Source organism: Mauremys reevesii, linkage group 13, assembly GCF_016161935.1.
Source record: "Mauremys reevesii isolate NIE-2019 linkage group 13, ASM1616193v1, whole genome shotgun sequence".
NCBI lineage: Eukaryota > Metazoa > Chordata > Testudines > Geoemydidae > Mauremys > Mauremys reevesii.
The window spans coordinates 28,054,141-28,066,815 of record NC_052635.1 but is presented as its reverse complement, the minus strand read 5'-3'; the positions used below and the strand labels follow the sequence as shown (position 1 = coordinate 28,066,815).

The window sequence follows — 12,675 nt, the reverse complement described above, 5'->3', positions numbered from 1 at the left end:
TCTTTCCATAAGGGAGATCTATTCAGAGAGGTGCTTGAGGGGACAGGCTGGACTGGAGGCAGGACAGGTTGATGATATTAGTCTAATTGCAATGGAGCTGTTTAGCTCTTTTCCATTTTTTACTTCCTTGCCCTTTGATAATTTCACAGAAATCCTCCTGGTTGGACTGTTCACAGCTGGCGTTCTTACTGTCGACTTGCATGTTTTTTTGGTCCCTTAGGAAACATTACTTCCACCAGTGTAAGTGGGTTACTCTGAGATTCCTTGTGGGGATTAAAACCTGTGTTCTGGGTCTGAAGACTCCTTTGCCCAGAAAAAAAAATCATATTCTATAATTGCATATTGGATTTATCTGTCTGGCGAGCCCCCTTGCAGCAGAACAATTTCTCCTACTTAAAGCCTGAGAGTTATCCGGAAGGCATGCTTGCTCAGAAGCAAGTAGGTAGAGTTCCTGCGAAGGAGGCATTTCACATGATCAGCACCGTGGAAAAGGACAGGCAAGTAGACTTTGTGCCTGGGCTTGTAAATTTTGACAGTCTTTGCAAAAATAAGTACATTTGGTAATCTATACTTACTTTGTAGGCACCTACTTCAGAGACTGTTTGTAATTACCATGTAACAAAGACTTAGGATGTGAACAATTCATCTGCATTTACCTTTCCCCTGGGTAAGCTAAGTGTCCCAGAGACAGACCCGAAATAGATACCAAGTACTTTTGGTGGAAGTAACTTTTTTTTGGTTGGTTGCTTGGTTGGTTGTTTTTTCCCCCGTGGTGATCCTCCTGCTTTATTATGTGTAAAGACAGAGAGGTCAGGGGCTAAGCTATTATATTTCACAATCTAGTGGCTTCTCTACCATGTAAGGCTGAGATGAGCAAAAAACTGGACAATAAAAAGAGACCTCAAAACATTCTGTCATTGTGAAGGATTCTCTTCCCCCACCCCACTCCAAACACACACATCGTGACTTTAATTTTTTCAGTCTTGTGCTGCAATTCACCGAGTCTCCTCACCCCCGCTTCCTTCCCCTGCACCGTCCCACCCACACACACTCACTTTGCCCTCTGAACTGAAGCAATGATCCGTTCCCTGTGATTAAATTAGCGTAAGTAATAAGATATCATAGAACTGATTGATTTCCCCAGCAATGGTTATTAACCAGCTCAATTCAGAGGCAAGCAGGGCCATTATTCTAAACATCGATTCCTAAACAGGTCTGCGGGAAAGGAGAACTCTTAGATACTGTGATATGTGTAGCTTGAATGCAAACATCTAGCTAGGTCCAAAAAAAAAAAAAAAAGGTACTGGGTCCCAGCTTTCTTTACAGGATCATTATCCCCTTAGAAAACACATGGCACAAGCTCTTTTTATCAACTATCCTATCACAGGACAATGACTGTTTCTATATCACCCTCTGTTTCCTTGAAAAGACCACAGCAGCTTTGTGTGTGTCCCAGGGAGTTAGTGACAGAAAATGTTTACCATTCGTCTGGTGAACTATGTGGAATGGGTCTGGGAGGCTTGGTCCAGCTTCTAGCAGCCAACTGCCCACATTGCAGATAGCACTGTCACAATTGGCACTGATTGTCCCCTTTCTTGGCTCTCTCAGCACAACCACCAGAGAGTGAATCATCAGAGTCTCTCACTTCTAGACAGGTCCCTCTTGGGTCAGGATTTAGCGCACCAATGGGGTAGCGTGGGCAGAGCCAGCCTTTGAGATCTGGAAAGTGGGTTTCTGAAAGTCTATAGGGATCCTGGAAGGATTTGAGATATTCAGGGGCTTTGAATTCCCAGATGGCCAAGAGCAGCAGTAGGACCTGCCTGCTGCTGAACCAACTCTTCCTGTGATCTAGTGGGCTCTCACCCCAGCCCAGGAAGTTTGGCAGATGATCACCCAAGTTCATCTAAGGCCCTTTGTTCTGGGTACAATCTGTGGTTTAACGCCAAATGTATGAGAAAACATCCAAAGAAAGTAAAGCTTTTGCCCAACAAGGGCTACAGCCCCAGAGGCTCTCTCTCCTCGCCTCCGTCAGCCACCCTTCTGGGTCCTTAGCCTGATAGAGCGGCTCCTGCTAGGGCCATCCTACTCTCTGCAGATCTTTCCCAGACTGCTTTCTGAAGGATTATACTGCTCAACCCAGCCACCAGGAGTTGCATGTGAAGTAGGGTTTCAGCATGGTCAGGTCACTGAGGTGACCTTGATGTCCAGCTAAGTCAAAGTCCAACCCCTTCTGGAGTAACCAAAGTCCAAAGGAAAACATCAGTCTTTCATCCCAGACCTATGCTGGGTGCACAGGCTATGGTCCATACTTCTCCTCCTGGCCTGAGCTTAGTCATTTCTCCCCTTTATATCAGGGTCAGTGCTTCATCCCACCAGGTGGCAGCATAGGGGGAACCCACATCCACTCTCTACTCTGGGTCCCCAGCCCTGGGACCCCTAACTAACTTGGGCCATCCACCCCTGTAGACTCACCTGCCCTACTTTGCCTTCCCAGAGCCTCTTCCTATACTTGCTGCCTTCCTCCCAGAGCTCAAGCTTCTTCTCCCTTGAAAGAGGGTACTCCACAGCCTTCCTTCCTTTGGTTGTGTGGTAAGCTTCACTTACTTTCCTAGCTCATCCTCACCAGGGCCCAGGGTCAGGTACTATTCCAAGGAATCTCCCTCCAAGTCTCTTCAGACTCCAGGATCTCAGCTCCCTCCTTCACCAAAAACAGCAGCAGCTCACCATTCATTGGTGTTGCCTCTCCCTGCTGAGGACTCCTTCCGATGTCCTTTTCCCTCCCACATCTGCTCTTATCTCCCTGCAGGCCCCGCTCCTTGTCACCCGAACTCTTGTCAACTCTTGTCACTCATTGCCTGCACCTGGGGATGCAGGCCAGATCCGTAACATGTGCATCCCTCAACTCTTTCAGAGGACCAGCTCACTTTGACACACCTTCCCTGAGCTAACAATGTGGATGGAAAGAGACAACACAGTGGAGGAATCAAGTCAAGTCAAAGGGATCAGCAAAGAGGGAGAGCTGCTCTCATTGACCTGGAGGAGCAGCAGCATCACTACTCCTGGATTTCAGGGGCAGAAGGAACTCAACATTTCCATGTCCTCAAAAGCAACAGGAGAAGCAACCTCATTTGGAGTGGGGAAGGAGGCACCTCAAGTGGGACACAAGAGACACTCTGGGGGCACCCTCCAGAGAGGAGATAGGTGCAGACTTTAGGGGAAAAGGGAAGAGAGAGGAGGTCCCTGGGGCAATAGGTAAAGTAGAGTCATGTATTCAAACTGTTAGAAACAATAAGCAGCAACAAATAGTCCCACAATAGTGGAATTGTCGCTCCATCAATTTTAAGTTCTGGTCCAAATAGCCCTCCCCCTCTTCTGGAATTCTAAATGAGATGTATTACACTTAAAAGAATCTCTCTGAGTGTTTGTGTACCTATGGGACTTTTTCAAATCACTTATTTGTCTGAATGCCATTGATTTTTCTCCTAATTGTTATTCACTATGCTAATTTCCCTCACAAATCTCATATGCTATTGATCAAAAAGTAATAAACTCTCCAGCAAACAAAACAAGCATTATTGCAATGTTGGGAAAACATCATTTAATATCAATACCATATTTACAATTATCTTTAACCCAAATTTCACCTGTGATGCAATGCATAATCAGAATCAGAGAGCTACAGGCAAAAGGGTGATATTAAAAAATTCCCACTAGACTAGTTCCTAGTAGATTATGAGAAGAAAGGCTGAACTAGGATAAACTTGAACACCTTAAAATATACAATTGATGCTGAACAAATGCCACTGAATGAAGAATCATCTTTTTTTCTATTTTCTTTTTGGAAACAGCCATGGGAACGGTACAGGACAGGAATAGCAAGAGCAGCATGTGTGTCAAAAAATCCTCCCCTTTCTTAGGTAGATCCACTTCTAATGATCATGGCCAATGAAGGCCTTTGGCCCCTGCTTTTTTGCAATGGGGGACTGTAGTGGAGTGAACACCCACTCCAGCCCTGAAGGGGTTGGAAAAGCCCTGCAGAGGGCTGGGGCTGCGGAAGGGAGCAAAACCCTGGTTGATTGGTAGAAGTGGCTGCAGCTGGGGCCACTCCCCAAACTGATCAACTAGGCCTTATAAGGTGGCCAGGGCAGCCAGAAGCTCAGGAGTCTCACTCTGACTGGAGAGGGAGACAGGCCTGGCTGCTGGGAAACTCACCCGGGGACCTAGAGTGAGGCAGGGCTGGGAAAAGGCCTTGGGAGCTGGGAAGCCCCAGGCCAGCAACTCCCCAGGCTGCAGGGCCTGGTCCTAGGCCCACATAGGTATTGGGGTTGCAGAGGGGCAGCCTGAGGGTGGGTAAAGGCAGCCAGTCCAAACCCCTTGTTACCTGTGATGATTGGCTGATGGACTGCAGTCCGCCCCAGGGCGCGGGAGCTAGACAGTGACTGGCAGTAGCCATGACTGAGGCGATGTGAGGATAGGGGTGGGGGTTCCCCTGGGTGGGGAGACCCAGAGAGAGTGGGGTATTGCCGGGGGCGCACCGGGAGGTACACATGTCCCGCTTGTTGTTGGCCCCCCTGGCCTGCAGAGGGTGCTCTGATGACTGGTGAGCTAATTCCCATGGACAGCCAGCAGGAGGCGCTGCCGGGTGAGTCTGCGCTTGATTACAGGGACACACCTGGATCCATTCCAGAGTCTAGCCTACATCAATCATTTCACAGGTTGGCTACCAGATGGTGGCATTACAGACCTGAATCTCATTCCAACTATCACCAGTCTCCAAAACTATCCAGTCCCCTTCAAAGTACCAGTGGTTTTCTGTTTTCATTTTTTCTGTTTGAAATGTTCATCTGATTTCCTTCCTGTGCAGTTCTCATACATTTCCTTTTCCAAAGTATATTCATCTAAGTAACATCTCTTATAGCATGATAGGTAAATAGACCTGCTCTTGCTTTGACACAATATGGGCCTGAGTCCCTTCTCATTTAACATTACCGTAAAACAAGGATAAGCTACAAAGTCAATGGAGTTATACTGGTGTGAAATTGGTGCAAGTTAGCAGAGAATCAGGCCCAGGAGGAGACCAGAGGGATTTTGAAGATTGTATCTGATTTTTATTCATCCAAAAAGAACAACTTGATGTACCATTTTGTTTTCTTATCCCAAATATTTCTTGTTGGAAGATTAAAGTATGTTTTTCTAATGTCTATACATGTCACAGTTTTCCTTTAGTTCATAACCTACATTTTCGAAGGCCTCTTTTGGGAACTTGACCACATGGTTCTGATTGCTGGATAGAGACAGAAAAACATTGTTGGAGATGGACATATATAAGTCTGATTAGTTGTGGACAGACTGCATATAAGGCCAAGCTATGGAGTTTGTATCTGAATCTGAATTCCTCCAAAGTCCAGGAGTGCTTGGATTTGGGGTCATTTTATTTAAAATATATCCAAGAGCGACAAAATTTGAATTTGGATCTAGTGTTCTGATTCAGTCTTATGTTTAACATAAAGGGTTCCAAGTAATTATTCTCCCAGGGCTTTGCAGTCTGGTCCTTTCTAGACAGTTTCAAACACATCTACTACAAATCCAAAGACGTTATTTCAAGAGCTACATGTCACAGAGCACAATGAACACAGAAATCTTTAATGTGAGTGGATATGTGAAAGAAGAACCTTTGAGTGTGGCCTGCCATTCAACTCTGCACCCGGCAAAGAGTGAAAATGATTCTAGTGAGCCCACTAATATAAAACAAAAAGCAGGAATGAAATCAGCAATATCAGGGCAACTCTTGCTAACGCCTTCCTAAAGTTTCATGAATCCCACATTCTTTCCATCTGGAACTGAAACTAGGTTTCTGTCACTAACCAAAGCACTCAACATCTGTGTGACTGGCCTTATTCTGAATAATGGAAATCTAGATTATGGGCTAGCTGGTGTAAACTGGCATCACTCCATTGATGATTTACACTAGCTAAGGAGCCGGCCTTTGAGTATTGCCTGTTAATTTGTGGCGGAAGAATTCTTCTGCCTCCATCATATCTCTACCAAGCTTGCACCATAACATTCCATCTCCCAAGCCCTGGGGGAAAGCAAGTCATCTCTTGGGTGGCTGCAGCCCAAGGTTCCAACTCAGAGCAGCTCCAAGTACAAACTTGACAAATATTTGTAATTTAATGCACAATACCCAATTCACTTTTATATATATATTATAAAATTGGGCCAATTTTTGCAGGACATTCTGCTACAGAGTAGCACTAATGCGACTGTATATATTGAAGGCACACCCTCACTTGGAACAGTGTATTCAATCCCTGTAATTCCATCTCAGAAACAGATACAGCTGAAATAGAAACGGTCTGGGGATGGGCAAGAAAAGAGTTTAGAGGCATAGAATACTTCCATATGAAGAGAGAGAAAAGATATGAAGTGTTTAGTTTAAAAATGAGGCCAATTAGACTTTGTGATAGGGAAGGCAGAGTGGATGTTCCTTTTATACTTGTAACACAAAACAAAGAAATATCCCCTAAAATTGAAAGAGAAATAAGTTTAAAACCAATAAAAGGACATTTTGTTTTTATGCAATGCATAACTAAGCTATGGAACTCATTGCCTCATATATCACATTGTTGAGGCCAAGTGCTTATAGGAATTCAAAAAATGATTAGTCATTTATATTGATAATTACAACTTTGAGTTACATTAGATGTAATAAAAAAATACCAGGGCATAAGCCAACTACTAACGATCTAGAATAAGGAAGAAGCTTACCTTATGAGCAGGTGAGTCCATAATTGTCTACTGCAGTGTTTCTTCTGCATATCTGGTGCTGCACATTGTTGGTGACAGGATACTGGACTGGATGGACCACTGGTCATATCTGGTATGACAATTCCTATGCTGCTGTCTCCTGGCTCAAAGTGTTACATCACATGAAATAAGTTGGTGGTGCCAGTCTTCGGCCTGGAGTGTAAGAGTCCTACAAAAAATAAGCACCAAAATTGGCATGAACTGGCAATTTCAGCAGAGAAGCCAATGACCGAGTCAGCATTCGACACTGAACTACCCTCATCCATTGAGATGGCAAAGGCACACAGATGGAGCAAGGTAGGGAAAGCTTGCTCTGCTGCTGCCCAAGCTGTATCCCTTCTGTGGATAAACAGAGCATTTCTGTCTCCAAAGCTGTCAATCTGGCACCTTTCACGTGCACTGAAACAAATAATTATAGCTATAGTGATAGATGGGGAATTAAACCTTTTCCCCACCCAAAACAAAAACATCCATATTTTTGGCCATCAATTTCACTTCCAGGAAAAGCGTGTGAAGTTGCCAAGAGAGGCAGGGAATGGCTTGAATAGATGGTGTACTAAAAACTACCCAGAAGCAGCCAAAAATGCCTGCAATAATTTGATTTCTCCCTCCCCCACCCCACAAAAGCCAGGTGCAATGTGACAACTGTTTATTTAGCTTTACGGCTTGCTCGTGTTTGCTGGTGCTCCTTTCTAGTTCCTGAAGGTGGTTATCTTGAAGATAATCAGTGGAAAATACCTACATAGACTATGAAAGGAGAGTACTGTCGTGTCTGCCAACCATACAATTGATAGCCTGAATTCTCAGTTATATTAAGACCCTTTAACCCCACTCTGGCAGTTAGGTTCTCTTTTCTGAGCAGTTAAAAGGGTCTTAGTGTATATGGGAATAAGGACCCCTGAGTGGACTTCGTCAAGCCCCTGTGACATTTGTGAATTATCTGTGAGCAATTACATTTTTATGGCTGTTTATTATTATAAATTATTCAATGAATGGTTTACACTAATATATTTCTGTCTATTGACTGACTGGAAACTACTTGTTGCAACTATTTCTTAAACTTTCTTATTTGGAAATTGCTATTTATGATGTGTGGTCGGTTACAGGTTACACTACAAATACTTGTAGTCTTTGCTCAGCAATGCTGCAGGTGTACCATTGCTAACAGCAATGTAAGCACAACTGCAGAAAGGACTCAGGTGTTTTAACCAATTGCTCTGAACCAGGTCTACATGTAATGCAGCAGATACTGGCTCTGGAAAACTGGCAACAACTATAGTCCAGCTAATAATAAATACAATAAAATAATAATAATAATTAATAATAATAAAACTGTCTAGTATTTAGAGCAACTTCAGCTAAGAGAGGGTTTCAGGACACAGTGAGCCCTGTCTACACTAGTGGAAGCAAGAATGCAGCTGCACCAGTGCTGGAAAACAGGTACAGCATGTGGTCTTTCTGCTCACTGATTGGACGACTTCCCTGAGGGATGATTTTCAGTCCCACAATGAGCTTTCAAGATGGCTGCATGAACATTTCCATCATGAAGAGAGACAAATTCATGAGAGTATTCAGGACACTTCCCTTTCCACATCCTTGCAAACAGAGTTGCTTATATGAATTTCTGTAGAATGTGAATGGGATTGTGTCCACTTGATTAGAACTGGATGAATACAGAAAATATGACTCTCCTGGACCATATGGGAGTCGGTGCCATACACGCTGTGGACTGCATATCACATTCCCTGATCTTCCCCATTTCCCTGACCTGGAATTGACTTGTAACCTGTATCCACAGAAGCTGCATTAAATTGCTCCATCTGGAAGTGGCTCTAAAATACCAGAGAGTTTGTTTCTTACTCACTTACCAGCTGGATTACAGTTGTTACTGGTTTCCAGATCCAGTACATCCAGGCTTGGTTAAAAGTTAACTTCAGCACAGTTTAATGGCTACAAATGTTCTGTAATCTCAGCCCTGTGTTACATAGGCTACATGATATTATTTTGTTCTTAGCATACTAGGAAATAAAGTGTGTGGGTTTGGATTCTAGGATCCAGACCATCTGCTAAACCTATCAGAGGTTTTTTTAATTCTAATTTACTGTTGATTTAAAAATAGTCCCAGCATTACCCTGTCATTTTCTGTAAATTATATATTATTTAGTTTGCCATTTTTAAATATTATAGCATCCTCTCCTCTTCTCTCTTATGCTTTAATTTAGATTCCTTATCAATTGCATCAATACAACTCTCCCCTCTCAGTAGCCGATACTCTCTTCTCCAGCATGGCACGAGCAATTTCAGTGTAGCACCTAGGAGGCTGATCACACCTGAGAATTGGCTCAGAAACTTCAACTACTCTTTTAGGACTCAACCAGAGTTGTCCAGAACTCAGTCACCGATGCAAGATGTCATCTTTATATCAAGGGGTGACTTAATATAATTTTGCTCAGTTATCCCAAAACAACACACTGGAAGCTGGCATAGTGCTGCTTATGTTTATTAAGCATAGTTGCCTGTAGTTACCACAATAGGTGAATTAATGATTTTATTATGGTGATTATGTAATTATTAGCTCATCATCACTGCAGGCATCAAATGTAAACCCTACCTCAGGTGTGATTTATTTTTTTGCCTACACAGCTTTGATCTGTGTGTCTCAGATTAAAGGTGGACCTTCCTACTTCATCTGCATATTGTTCTTCTGCACCAAGCCCTGCACATGATGTCTCTGGACTCCACTATCCTACTGTATTCTCAGCTCATCTAAACAAACATATCATGGGACCTATTTCCAAAAACTTCAAAGGGTAACCAAGAATGTGTGCTTCTGTAGCTACATAACAATTCAGCTTCAAAGTATGGCCTATGGTGGCCACCATACCTTCAAACCAACATTAGGCAAAATATGTCCCCTAACACATCTGCACCATATGATTCATATAATAATGCTGAAACACTACTTTATTCATTCATAATTCTAATTGTTATTTTATTATGAAGGCAGTGATACAGTGAGGGGGACTGGCAGGAGGGTTGAGTTAGTGGGAGCACAAGAGATGGGAGTAAAAGGGAGAAGAAAGGAGAAAAATGGAGATAAAGGCTGAGCAGCATGAAGGGCAGCGTGGGTAAGGCTGGCAGTGTGGACCGAGGGATTCTGCAGGGTGGAAAGGCAGTTGGAACAAATAGCCAATCAGCAGACAGAAGGGAGTTCCCATGGCAAGACGTTCTAAGGTCTGCAGGTGTCCAGGGTCTGATTATCAGGGACAGAGACCTGGAGTCCTAGTCGGGCCTTTCGCTGCTCTGCTGCTGCTTCTTCCCCCAGCTATTGCTGAGGAACTCCCTGCTAATTCCAGGGCTGCCCCTCTGCTCCAGGCAGGCCTTTCTCTACTTTCCCCAGTCCATGTGGTGATCTTGATCGATCCCAGACTACTAAATATGTTTGGTTGGTTTTTTTTTTAAATATAAAGTCCCTGATAATGAAGGTCCTGCTAGAGCCACCAAGAAAGCAGAGGCAAAGAATCCCAAATGCAGGAAAGAGGCAGGAAAACCAATCATTTCTTCTATTTAGGTTTAGGTTTATTTTAAGCTATTTTATAAACAAGGACATGATTGGCCAAATTTTCACAGATGGCCCCTAAATTTGCAAGGATACATTTGTGCACACAATCCTTTACTTTCAAAAGCATGCCAAGAGGGTATCCATGAGCAAATTAGGTAGGTAGATTTCATACTGTGTGATTTCAATCACAAAATCCTATTTAGAGACTGGGCTGAGGCACCTTTGAAACTTTGTCCGTACGCAAGAAAATAACAGTTTACACTCTTTAAACACCTTCCAGCTGAGGATCTCAAACATTGATGAATGAAGACTCCCAGCACACTATGAAACAGCTGGTTTTATTCTTATTTATGAGTAATACATATGTCCAGAAGTGGAGACTGAGGCCTGGTCTACACTGGGGGTGGGGTTCGAACTAAGGTACGCAAGTTCAGCTACGCGAATAGCGTAGCTGAACTCGAAGTACCTTAGTTCAAAGTACTTACCCGTCCTCACAGCGCGGGATCGAAGTCTGCGGCTCCCCCGTCAACTCCGCCACCGCCGTTCGCGGTGGTGGAGTTCCGGAGTTGACGGGAGCGCGTTTGGAGTTCGATATATCGTGTCTAGATGAGACGCGATATATCAAACTCCGAGAAGTCGATCGCTACCCGCCGACCCAGGCAGGTAGTATGAACGTACCCTGAGGTACTGAGTGGTTAAGTGACTTGCCCAACATTGTACAGCAAATCAGTGGCAGAGTCAGTCATAGAAGTCATATCTAAACTGACCAAACCAACTTCAGTGAGGATGGGAATGGTCTTGATCTTGTCATTTAACTAGGAAAAGATTCTGGTGCCACGGTGACAGACAGTAAAATGGATTACACAAGGCTGCATCAACACTTACTGGCCTCCTGTGTGAAGTCCATTTATTTTATATTTGAGCTGTGCATGGAATGATTTTGCAGAAGATTTTGATATGTTGAAATTTAGTTTCATTCCAATTTGGGACTGTCTCGTCACATTGCAGGCTGTTCTAGAGCCACAGACGCTGAAGTGAGGCCAGGATCCTGCAACAGCTCACCAGGCAAGGTGTGGAGGAGCCTGGGAGCTGGGATTTCCAAGATCTTGGCTTCTGTCAGCCTGCTGGGGGGCTGCCAAAGAACCAGGAGCCTAGCAGTCAGTGCTCCACAGCCCCCCACCATAAGGGATATGAAGGAGCTGGGAGGAACCCAGGCAGGTTTCTGACAGCACCCTACCTGGGTTCCATCACAAGTGTGACAAAATCAAGCAGTCTCTGAAACATTTGTATTTCAACAAATCCGCACTCTCCGAGTTCCACTGGAGGATTCGCATCAGCTCCATTTTACATTCCATTGACCCTTGCAGCCAAAAAAAAAGCAACTGGGGTAAAGAAAACAAGCTTCTTAGTTACAGTTTGCCTGGGCAGTTCTGTCAAAGCAAAATCAATCACCTCTCTTTGTGTTTATACATATGAACTTCAAAGCCAAAAATATAATATAGGGTCAGGTTCAGTGCTTAATTTGTGCCAGGGCTTGCCAGGGCTGAGCCCAGCACCTCTAGGCTTGGCAGTTCATAGCCCTGGCAACCTCTGGACTTGCCACATCAGTTATGAAATTTAAAAAATTGCTTTAGCCCCGGCACCTCTTTCATTACAAATTAAGCACTGGGCAGGTTGTTGCTTTAAGCCACCGGCTCCAGTCAGGGGCAGTGCACCCTGATCCAGCAGGAGCTATTGGAGATATTGTGCCCGATTTAGGTTTAAAGTCCTCCTAGCTCTACGCCAACAATATGTGGAGATGCAGTTCTCCATTAGCACAGCTGTGCTGGTGAAAGTTCCAGCGTAGATGCAGGGGCGGCTCTAGGAATTTTGCTGGCCCAAGCACAGTAGGCAGGCTGCCTTCCGCGGCTTGCCTGCGGACGGTCCGCTGGTCCTGTGGCTTCGGCGGACCCTCTACAGGCACGCCTGCGGGAGATCCCCCGAAGCTGCAGGACAGCAGACCCTCCGCAGGCAAGCCACCGAGGGCAGCCTGCCTGCCACACTCGTGGCACCGGCAGAGCGTCCCCCGCGGCTTGCCGCCCCAAGCACGTGCTTGGCGTGCTGGGGCCTGGAGCCGCCCCTGCATAGATGGGGTTTGGGTGTGTACTGCCCTGCAGGCTAACCCAGCTGTAAGCAGGAACTGATGTAGACTTGAAGTGGCCTCTTGGGTACCCTACGGGAAAAAGGATCCCCTCTGTAATAAATGGGATGCATACAAGAGTCTGGATTTATTTCTTGACCCCAGTTCCTTTCATGTGATAGCGGTA

At 44.7% G+C, this 12,675-nt stretch overlaps 2 long non-coding RNA genes across 5 annotated transcripts in view; one reads left to right on the top strand and one right to left on the bottom strand.

Moving 5' to 3' along the window:
- The window catches only part of LOC120381278, a 70,245-nt gene extending 60,907 nt beyond the window's left edge, over nucleotides 1–9,338 (top strand). The window contains exon 3 of the long non-coding RNA XR_005588000.1: nucleotides 9,030–9,338. This is a non-coding gene — a long non-coding RNA (uncharacterized LOC120381278). The remainder of the gene's footprint in view (nucleotides 1–9,029) is intronic.
- Nucleotides 1–12,675, bottom strand: part of LOC120381277 — a 301,408-nt gene that overhangs the window by 36,321 nt on the left and 252,412 nt on the right. For all 4 annotated transcript variants that reach the window (XR_005587994.1, XR_005587995.1, XR_005587992.1 and 1 more), the window contains one exon: nucleotides 6,769–6,976. This is a non-coding gene — a long non-coding RNA (uncharacterized LOC120381277). The remainder of the gene's footprint in view (nucleotides 1–6,768; nucleotides 6,977–12,675) is intronic.